Here is an 11,168-nt window from a genome sequence, read left to right as displayed (position 1 = left end):
CTCAGAATGTGATCTTATTTGGCAATAGGGTCATTGCAGATGAACTAGTTAAGATGGGTCTTACTGCGGTAGGGTGGGCCCTTGGTCCAATATGAAGGTGTCCATAAAAGAAGGTCTTGAGAGACACACAGGGAGAAACCCATGTGATAATAGAGGCAGATCCTAGAATGATGCAGCTGAAAGTCGAGGTATGCCAGAGATTGACGGCCACCACCAGAAGCCAGGAAGAGTCTCGGGGGGATCGGGGCCCTGCTGACACCTTCATTTTGGAGTTCTAGTTTCCATAACTGTGGTGTTTCCATAACTTCTGTCATTTTAAGGCACCAGGTTTGTGGAGTTTTGTTATGGCAGCCACAGGAAACTAATACGCCATCCTGACCTGAGTTCAAATGTCACCCTTTGGAGAAGCCTCACAGGTCCTTCCATGGCTTAGAGTATTCTCCTCCGTCATGGTCTGTTGCCACCTCTAGTTTTCCCTCACAGCACTTATCCCAGTTGGCAAAAACTGCAAGCTTCACCTCTTCTCTTAGCCTGTAGGAGCTCTGAGGGCAGGGATGGTATTTCCAGGACTCAACATTGCATTCCAAGCAACTACCATGAGCAGCCATGCTCTAAATATTTGTTTACCAAACCAAAGAATAATGAGTAAGTTCTATTTAATTTCATTTCTGACCTTTCAAAATCATCAGCAGGCTAACACTTTAAGAGTAAAAATTTTCTTGTGAAGTTCACTTTATCTGAGAGAAGGGATTATTTTTTTTAAAAGTTTGAAACCTACTCTTTTTATACTTAGTCATAATATTTTTTCAAAGTACTGAAAAGTATTTAGGCTTTCTTTTATATGAATAGTTTTCAAGATGGGAGCAGTGTGAAAAAAACCTCGCTGAAATTATTTGAAGTCTTCTTTTCCTCTCTCCTCCATAAAATGCCATTTAGAATATATTTTGAATATCCTCTTCTTGATGGATCTGCCACCTAAGGAAGTAACAAGGCCATTCATTGAATATGAAATGAGTCAACAAGTTGAAACTATCTTCCTTGCCTTTTCCTCAGTGTCTTCCACCTTCCTCTGTGAAAGATTATAAAGTATCTTTCTAAACCTTCACATTCCCTTTAGACCGTGTATAATAGTTACAGGGAACACTTAGAAAAATGGAAATATGAGGTTCAACCATAAAGGAGTACATTGAAAAGAGTGTCTCTTCATCTTTGGGTATTTAATGCAAAATTGCTAGAAACATTGTTCTTTTATTTTGGAAGAGTTTCTAGAACTTGCAAGAAGACCTGTCATTACTATGTTGTCATGTCTGGTTTTGAAGGGGAAAAAAGTAGATATCCTCTTTATTTATTTGTGTAATCTTTATCTGATTTTTGACCATCTCCAAGGATGGGCATTTGTCCAGGAAGGGGAAATTGGAAGGCTGGGATCCTGAGGGGTCAGCTGTGCCAGCTGACCAGCCCGAGGAAATGCTGGCAAGTGGGGGGTGAAGTCAGCATGGATGAACCTGAACGCCCATTGGTGAGGCTGAGCGAGTCCTTAACTGTCTTGCGTCTCAGTTTCTTCATTTATAAAATGAAAATGAGATTTTATAATGTTGCTAAGAAGATGACTTATGACAATACGTGTGAAAACACTTGACTGCATATTAAGTGCCCTGTGGCTATGAATTGAAACAGAAGTCAATCAGGTATAATTAAACGGTACACTTTGGTAATATCACTTACAAATACCACTTTTGGACACATTCTGTTATTTGAAATTTGAAGTAGTCTACTAAGCAACCTGAGTTAGGCACTAAACTATTTTGAAGAAAAAAAAGTTTCTAGTGTCATGGAGCTTGCGGCCTACTGGGAGAGAAAGAAAAAAAAGTAGACAATTTCAACAGTAAGTGCAGTGATAAAGGCATGGGTGAAGAGTAATCACAGGCGACAGACACTTAGTGAGTGTTAGCAGCTGTCATATCCTTTACCTTGTACTTTATGTGTGTTAAACTCGTACAGTCAAGCCACGAGGCGGTAATAATTATCTAGGCGACTTGCCCACGGTTACACAGCTGGCAAAGGATGATCCTGGTACTGAAATCTAAGTGTGTCTCCCAAGTTTAAGGTTTGCTACTGCACTTGGCAGTGACTTCATAGATGTTCTGGTTTTATTACTGTGTAACATACTGTTTCAATCTGAGTGACAAAACAACAACCATTTGATTATGCTCATGGATTTCTGTGAGTCATGAGCTCGTAAAAGGGCACAGTAGCAGCAGCTCGCCTCTGCTCCATGGTGTCCGGGCCTCAAGTGGGCAGACTGAAAGGCTGGGAAAACTCAACAGCTCGGGGCTGGAAGCCAACTTACTCACATGTCCCATGGTTGACGTTGGCTGTCCACTTGGACCTCAGCTGGAGCTGTCAGCCAAAACACCCACATGTGGCCTCTTCAAGTGGCTGCTTGAATTTCCTCACAGCATGGTGTCTTGGTTTCAAGAGGAACCATCCCATGGGGAACCAGATTGCAGCTGCACAGCTTTTAACTACCTAGCTTTGGAAGTCACACGGTGTCATTTATAAGCTCCACTCCCACCTCATAGTTAAAGAGAGGGAACATAACCACCATTCTCAATGGGAGGCGTGTCAAAGCTGAATTGTAAGAATACGTGGGATTGGAAAATATATTTGCCACAATCCACCCTCTCTCTGGCCATAATAGTTCACAGTCCTCCTACATGTAAAATTTACTCATCCCCTTCTCCAAGAACCCCAAGTCTCATCCCAGTGTGGCAGCAGCTTGAAGTCCAGGATCTCATTATTTAAATCAGATCCAGTGTGGATGAAGCTCTTTCCATGCAGCATCTCTGGTGGAGTTTCTCTGAAGCCCAGAGACAAGTTATCCACCCTCCTCCTCCCCACCCAGTATACATTGACAGGACAAGGCATTATGTAGCTATTATAGCACTCTTATTTGAGAAGGGGAAAATGAGTGGCACACAGCAGTTACTGGTCCTTAGCAATTTTGAAATTAACCTGGCATAAACTGTTCCTCGGTCAGGGCTTAGTCCTACTGCTTGGGAATTGTTCTCTTGGTTCCACCTTCTGAGTTATCCTTCCTTTTCTACAAGAAATTGCTGGTGCTTATCACTGAGTAGTTTTTCTAACTGATTTACCACGAATAGTAGGTCAAAAAATCAAAGACCTCTTGTTTCTTTTACATCAAATCTGATGTTCTTTTACATAAAATCTGATATAATTCATTAAATGATTTTGTGAGTTTCCTGTGTCTCTATTATTTCCATTAAACAAAAACCATACCTATAAAACTCTTTGAGATAAGCACCTTCCTCTCTCAGGCTCCCTTGGCACTACTGTGGGACTATGTTCTTATGGTTCTTAGGAACCATATTGTTTAACAGGGAGAATCTGTGAAGTATGTCTTTAAGATACTTAAAAGCCAGTTGCCTATTTGAAATGTTCTATGAAGTTTCAATAAAGGATCTTAGAGTCTTTGAAATTGACCTCCACCCTGGATTTGATCTTTGGTCTGAAATCTTTTCTTAATTTAAGAACTGGTTGCTGTTGGAGAGGTTGGGAATGAGAAATGTTTTCTACCTGAACCTTGTAAGTCCTTGGTCCTTTATATTTGGCATTTCATTCTTATTTTCTCACATTTTGTTATTGAAAGCAAGAAGAATCCAAATGTCATTTTCATTATTCTGCCTAGATAACAGAAATTGCAGAAATATCATTTTGGATTGGTTTCATAAAGTAATGGAAATAAAAACAAAAATAAATGGGACCTAATTAAACTCAAAAGCTTTTGCACAACAAAGGAAACCATAAACCAAATGAAAAGACAACCCACAGAATGGGAGAAAATATTTGAAAATGATGCAACTGACAAGGGATTAATCCAAAAATATTTACAAACAGCTCCTGCAGCTTGATATTAAAAAAAATGACCAATCCAGTCAGAAAAATGGGCAGAAGCCCTAAATACACATTTTCCCAAAGAAGACATACAATGTTGGCCAACAGGGACATGATAAGATGCTAGTATTGCTAATTATCAGAGAAATACAAATCAAAACTACAATGAGATATCACCTCACACCAGTTGGCATGGCCATCACCAAAAACTCTACAAATAATAAAATCTGGAGAGGGTGTGGAGAAAAGGGAACCCTCCCACACTGTTGGTGAGAATGAGAATTGGTATAGCCCATTATGAAGAACAAAATGGAGGATCCTAAAGAAACTAAAATAGAGTTATCACATGACCTAGCAGTCCCACTTTTGGAGCACATATCCAGAGAAAACCATGGTTCAAAAGGATACATGCACTCCAGTGTTCACTGCAGCACTGTTAACAATAGCCAAGACATGGAGGCAACCTAAATGTTCATCGACAGATGAATGGATAAAGATGTGGTACATATGTACAATGGAATATTACTCAGCCATTAAAAAGAATGAAGTAATGCCATTTGTAGCAACATAGATGGATCTGGAGATTATCATACTAAATGAAGCAGGTCAGAGAGAAAGAAATATATCATGTGATTCTGCTTATATGTGGAATCTAATAAAATGATACAAATGAACTTATTTACAAAACAGAAATAGACTCACAGAGTTGGAGAATGAACTTATGGTTATTGAGGGGAAGGGTGCAGGGTAGGGATAGATTGGGAATTTGGGTTTATACACATAGCTATATTTAAAATAGATAACTAACAAAGACCTACTGTATAACACAGGGAACTCTGCTTAATACTCTGTAATAATCTAAATGGCAAAAGAATTTAAAAAAGAATAAATACGTGTAATGTATAACTGAATCATTTTGCTGTATACTTGAAACTAACAACATTGTTAATCAACTATACTCCAATACAAAATAAAAATGAAAAAAAATATTCTGCATAGAATTCTCCTAACCTAGATTATTGAGTTTGTTAGATATATGTCCCATTTTCCACATTACCCCAGTGACAGTGTTGCTAAACTTTCTGTCTTTAAATAAGAAGCGCCCCCTATCTTCCAGTTTCTGATAACATTTTAAAAAAGTTTCCTTTAATCCCTCATAAATAACCTCCTTTAAGCCTTACAGGTTTTCACCAACCAACCAGTCTCAAAATCAGTGCTATATGTTTAAGGTTTTATTTTGGCAGCACTCTACTTCTGGATATAAAAATCTGTTTTGGATACTATTGCCACACTATGTACCATCCTAAACTGAGTGGTGTAAAACAGCACACATGTTGTTATGTGGGTTAAGAATTTTGAGCAGGCATAGATCTCTTACCTCATTTTCATGAAAATTTGGAACTGGGACAGTAAATGTCACTTGGAACATCTTGAAGACTGAGGGTGAATTGATGGCTGAGGACTAGAATCATCAGAAGACTCATTCACCCATGTGTCTGGTACTTGATCTGGATGTTGCTTGGGATCTTAGCTGGGATTGTCAGCCAGACCACCTATACGTGGCCTTTCCTTGCGACTGCTTGGGCTTCGTATGAATTCACTCTGTGCTCCAAGAGTGAATTCTAAAGGGAACCAGGAAGTAACTGTAACATTTTAAAGATTTAGCTCTGTGAGTCACATAACGTCTCTTCTACTCTAGTCACGAGCCTTCTCAGATTGAGGGAGAAGGAATATAGACCCTTTCTTGATGGAAAAAAGGTCAACATTATTGAAGAATAATATATGAATGGGAGATGCTGTTATAGCCATTTTTGGAAAATATACTCTGCTATGATTGGGAAGTATGGGATTATAAAGAATGAACACCTGAGGATTCCAGAAAGGTTGTCACAGGTCTAAGTTTTAAGGGGTGGCCTTGGAGAGAGTAAGTATCATCCTGTTCCTTACTTGATGGCAAGGGAAACAGAGTTATATGAGTACAACCTCTTATATTCCTGTGGGCATAACCTCCTGAAGTGACTCAGTCAGTTCAGTCGCTCAGTCGTGCCCGACTCTTTGCGACCCCATGAACCGCAGCATGCCAAGCCTCCCTGTCCATCACCAACTCCGGAGTTTACCCAAACTTATGTCCATTGAGTAGGTGATATCATCTAACTATCTCATCCTTTGTCGTCCCTTTCTCCTCCTGCCTTCAATCTTCCCCAGCATCAGGGTCTTTTCAAATGAGTCAGTTCTTCGCATCAGGTGGCCAAAATATTGGAGTTTCAGCTTCAACATAAGTCCTTCCAATGAACACCCAGGACTGATTTCCTTTAGGATGGACTGGTTCAATCTCTTTGCAGTCCAGGGGACTCTCAAGAGTCTTCTCCAACACCACAGTTCAAAAGCATCAATTCTTCTGCGCTCAGCTTTCTTTATAGTCCAACTCTCACATCCATATAAGACTACTGGAAAAACGATAGCTTTGACTAGACAGACCTTTGTTGGCAAAGTAATGTCTCTGTTTTTTAATATGCTGTCTAGGTTGGTCATAACTTTCCTTCCAAGGAGTAGGCATCTTTCAATTTCATGGCTGCGGTCACCATCTGCAGTGATTTTGAAGCTCCCCAAAATAAAGTCAGCTACTGTTTCCACTGTTTCCCCATCTATTTCCCATGAAGTGATGGGACTGGATGCCATGATCTTAGTTTTCTGAATGTTAAACTTTAAGCCAACTTTTTCACTCTCCTCTTTCACTTTCATCAAGAGGCTCTTTAGGTCTTCTTCACTTTCTGCCATAGGGGTGGTGTCATCTGCATATCTGAGGTTATTGATATTTCTCCTGACAATCTTGATTCCAACTTGTGCTTCATCCAGCCCAGTGTTTCTCATGATGTATTCTGCATATAAATTAAATAAGCAGGGTAACAATATACAGCCTTGACATATTCCTTTTCCTATTTGGAACCAGCCTGTTGTTCCATGTCCAGTTCTAACTGTTGCTTCCTGACCTGCATACAGGTTTCTCAAGAGGCAGTTCTTGAAGTGACTACTTTTAAACAAAAACACTCATTTACATACACAAGTTATACTGCATGAGAAATGTCCACTTTGTAGCCAACTTCACACTAAATATATGTTTAACACCAATCTGTAAATGGTAGAAAGAGTCACTTTTTCAAGAGATGTAATTCAAATGAATTTGTAACAAAGAGCTATAAAGAACTGATAAATGATAAAAAGAAAATTCAAACACGAACATCAGGAAAAAGAATTCTACAGGAGGAAGAAAGCTAACTGAGAATCTGCCACAGTACAATTCAGGGAGATTCAAGGCTTCAGATTAAATGGCTTTTCAATTTGGGGATAAATACAGCCAGGACTGGTCAATATGGAGGGCAGAGGGATGATACGGAATCTCCTTTTAAAAGCTCTAGGTCACTATCTCCATAGCACTGTTCTAGATGGGATTGTCTATGCCATACATTTTCCTGTTGAAATGATGGTCTGATAGTGAATGGAGGGCCATTTAGATTTCTAAATGTCCTTCTAATCTGCTGCACTTTTCTAAAAAAAAAAATAATAATTTTTTCTCTTTTTTCCTCCTGTGCTGAGTCATGTCTGACTCTTTGTGACCCCGTGGATGTAGCCTGCCAGTCTTCTCTGTCCTTGGAATCGCTATTTCCTTCTCCAGGGGATCTTCCCAACCCAGAAACTGCGTCTCTTGCATGTCCTGCATTGGCAAGTGGATTCTTTACCACTGTGCCAACTGGGAAGCCTCTGCTGCCCTTTTGATGGAGCTTTGTAGTGAAAACTTCTCAAAGCATCTTTCTGTCCCAAGTTTCACCCTAGTTTGGCACATTATTTATTTTTCTTTAAAATAATTTTATTTGAATTTCTCTGATAATGAGTGATGTTGAGCATCTATTCATGTGTTTGTTAGCTATCTGTATGTCTTCTTTGGAGAAATGTCTATTTAGTTCTTTGGCCCATTTTTTGATTGGGTCGTTTATTTTTCTGGAATTGAGCTTCAGGAGTTGCTTGTATATTTTTGAGATTAGTTGTTTGTCAGTTGCTTCATTTGCTATTATTTTCTCCCATGCTGAAGGCTGTCTTTTCACCTTGCTTATAGTTTCCTTTGTTGTGCAGAAGCTTTTAATTTTAATTAGATCCCATTGGTTTATTTTTGCTTTTATTTCCGGTATTCTGGGAGGTGGGTCATAGAGGATCCTGCTGTGATTTACGTCGGAGAGTCTTTTGCCTATGTTCTCCTCTAAAACCACAATGAGGTACCATTTCACACCAGTCAGAATGGCTGCGATCCAAAAGTCTACAAGCAATAAATGCTGGAGAGGGTGTGGAGAAAAGGGAACCCTCTTACACTGTTGGTGGGAATGCAAACTAGTACAGCCACTATGGAGAACAGTGTGGAGATTCCTTAAAAAACTGGAAATAGAACTGCCTTATGACCCAGCAATCCCACTGCTGGGCATACACACCGAGGAAACCAGAATGGAAAGAGACACGTGTGCCCTAATGTTCATCACAGCACTGTTTATAATATCCAGGACATGGAAGCAACCTAGATGTCCATCAGCAGATGAATGGATAAGAAAGCTGTGGTACATATACACAATGGAGTATTACTCAGCCATTAGAAAGAATACATTTGAATCAGTTCTAATGAGGTGGATGAAACTGGAGCCTATTATACAGAGTGAAGTAAGCCAGAAAGAAAAACACCAATACAGTATACTAACACATATATATGGAATTTAGAAAGATGGTAACTATAACCTTGTATGCAAGACAGCAAAAGAGACACAGATGTATAGAACAGTCTTATGGACTCTGTGGGAGAGGGAGAGGGTGGGATGATTTGGGAGAATGGCATTGAAACATGTATAATATCATATAAGAAATGAATCGCCAGTCTAGGTTTGATGCAGGGTGCAGGATGCTCGGGGCTGGTGCACTGGGATGACCCAGAGGGATGGTATGGGGAGGGAGGTGGGAGGGGGGTTCAGAATGGGGAACACATGTACACCCGTGGCAGATTCATGATGATGTATGGGCAAAACCAATACAATATTGTAAAGTAAAAAAAAAAAATCTGGAAAAAAAATAATTTTATGAGTAGTTTTAACATTTACCTTATTCAAAGAATCAGAAAGTATCAATTGCCTTGCCATGAAATTCTTCCTCCCATTCTTGGCCCTATTCCACTTCCTTGTAAGTAACCTCTATCCTTGGTCTCTTAGGGGTTGTTCTGGAATTTCCTCATGCATAGAATAGCAAATACATTGACAAATACAGACTTTTATTTTCTTCTTTACCTACCCTTGCTCCACTGCCTGTTTTAAACACCAAAAGGTAGTATATTATATAACTTGTTCTGCACTTTGGTTTTTTCATATAACTACCTCTCTTGCAGATTTTTTTCCCTCAGATAATTATATGGGGAGTTTGTCTCTTTGTTTGACTCTATATATTACAAGCAGTAAGAGAATTCTTAAACCATGAGCTTCCCTCATGGCTCAAATGGTACAGAATCTGCCTGCAATGCTAGAGTGAGTAAATGAAATCGCTCAGTCGTGTCTGACTGTTTGCGACCCCATGGACTGTAGCCCACCAGGCTGTTCTGTTGGTTCAATACCTGGGTCGGGAAGATCCCTTGGAGGAGGGCATGGCAACCCACTCCAGTGTTCTTGCCTGTCAGAGGAGCCTGGCAGGCTATAGTCCATGGGATAGCAAAGAGTCCGAACCGACTAAGCGACTAACACTTTCACTTTCTTTCATTGAATAGAATATAGATGATTGGGATTAGGACCAATATGGGTTTGAAACTAACATTTTCAGTTTTAAAATATTTTTGATTCAGATTGAAAATTCAGTGTAATATTTGGCAAGTTCCTTGATCTTTTAGAACCAGTTTCCTCCTTTGAAAGTGGTAACAATAACACCTGGCAACCTTGTGGTGATGCCATCAATGAAAGGCTGTATATAAATGGCTTAGAACATAGTAGATGATCAAAAAAACTACCCCAACTTCCACCCTAGCTTGGCCCACTATTTATTTATTTCTCTTTAAATTAATTTTATGAGTAGCTTTAGCATTCACTTTATTCAAAGAACCTGAAAGTATCAATGGATTTGCCATGAAATTCTCCCTCCCAGTCTTGGCCCTATTCCGGTTCCCTGTAGTTAGCCCCTATTGTTACTATTATTGTTTCATCACCTGAGTTTGGAATGACTCTTATGGCTTTTCAATGCCCCAGTCATCATCCTGATCTGGTTCTGGAGAGGTTTAATGATTGTCTCCTAAACAAGTTCCATCTCCATTCTGTCAGCCACTTTGTAAATGAGGTTCTGTAAGTCCTTGGAGGATTCAAGGTCTCTGATGAGCATCAACAATGCTGTGCAGGTAATTGGCAGTACTCAAAGGGAGCAACGAAAGATGCCAGATCTTAAACTGAAGCTTGTATTATGGCTCAGATGCACTGGCCATTGGGACTTTTTTTTTCATCTTTCCCTGTATCTGTGCCATTAGATATGTGACTTGGCAGCTGTATTGGTGATCTTTCTCACAGCGCCAATTACCTCACTATCCATGCTGTCCACGTGGTTCGTTAAACCCAGGGTAGGCAAGGCACAAACTAAGATACTGAAAGGAGACTCGAGGCAGACATGTTTATGCTCTACTGACTGACGCCCCAGACGTAGCAGTATTCATGCTGTGTTCTCCCCTCTTGTGGCTGACCCAGCGGACACAGCCGTGAGGCAGTAGTAATACCAATGCTTTTTAGGTGGAGCTCACATATCCCTCCAGCACAAAGTAGCCCGTGATCAAGTGAGTATACTGCGATGCACACGCACAGTGCTACGGGTGACCTCAGCTGTTACATAGTCATTATTTAAAAAACGTGGGGTGAGAGAGCCTGAACACGCCATCTTGGCTAATTCGCTGTATCCCCTCCGCAGTTGCCCTGCTAAAGGGATGGAGTATATTTCCCTCTCACTTAACTATGTGTTTGGTCATATGATTTGATTTCATCAATAAAAAAGGGTGAAAGTGATGGTGTGTCACTTCTTTTTAAGGAGGCCTTGTGTATTTCCATTCTCTTTCTGTCTTTGCTGTGAGGAGAACACTTCTCAGTTAGCCCTCTGGCCATTAAGTGAAAGTTGTTCAGTCGTGTCCAACTCTTTGCGACCCCATGGACTATACTGTCCATGGCATTCTCCAGGCCAGAATACTGGAGTGGGTAGCTGCTCCC

The sequence above is a fragment of the Capra hircus genome, chromosome 14 (genome assembly GCF_001704415.2).
Source record: "Capra hircus breed San Clemente chromosome 14, ASM170441v1, whole genome shotgun sequence".
NCBI lineage: Eukaryota > Metazoa > Chordata > Mammalia > Artiodactyla > Bovidae > Capra > Capra hircus.
The sequence above is the reverse complement of the archived record's forward strand: the minus strand, read 5'-3'. Positions refer to the sequence as shown.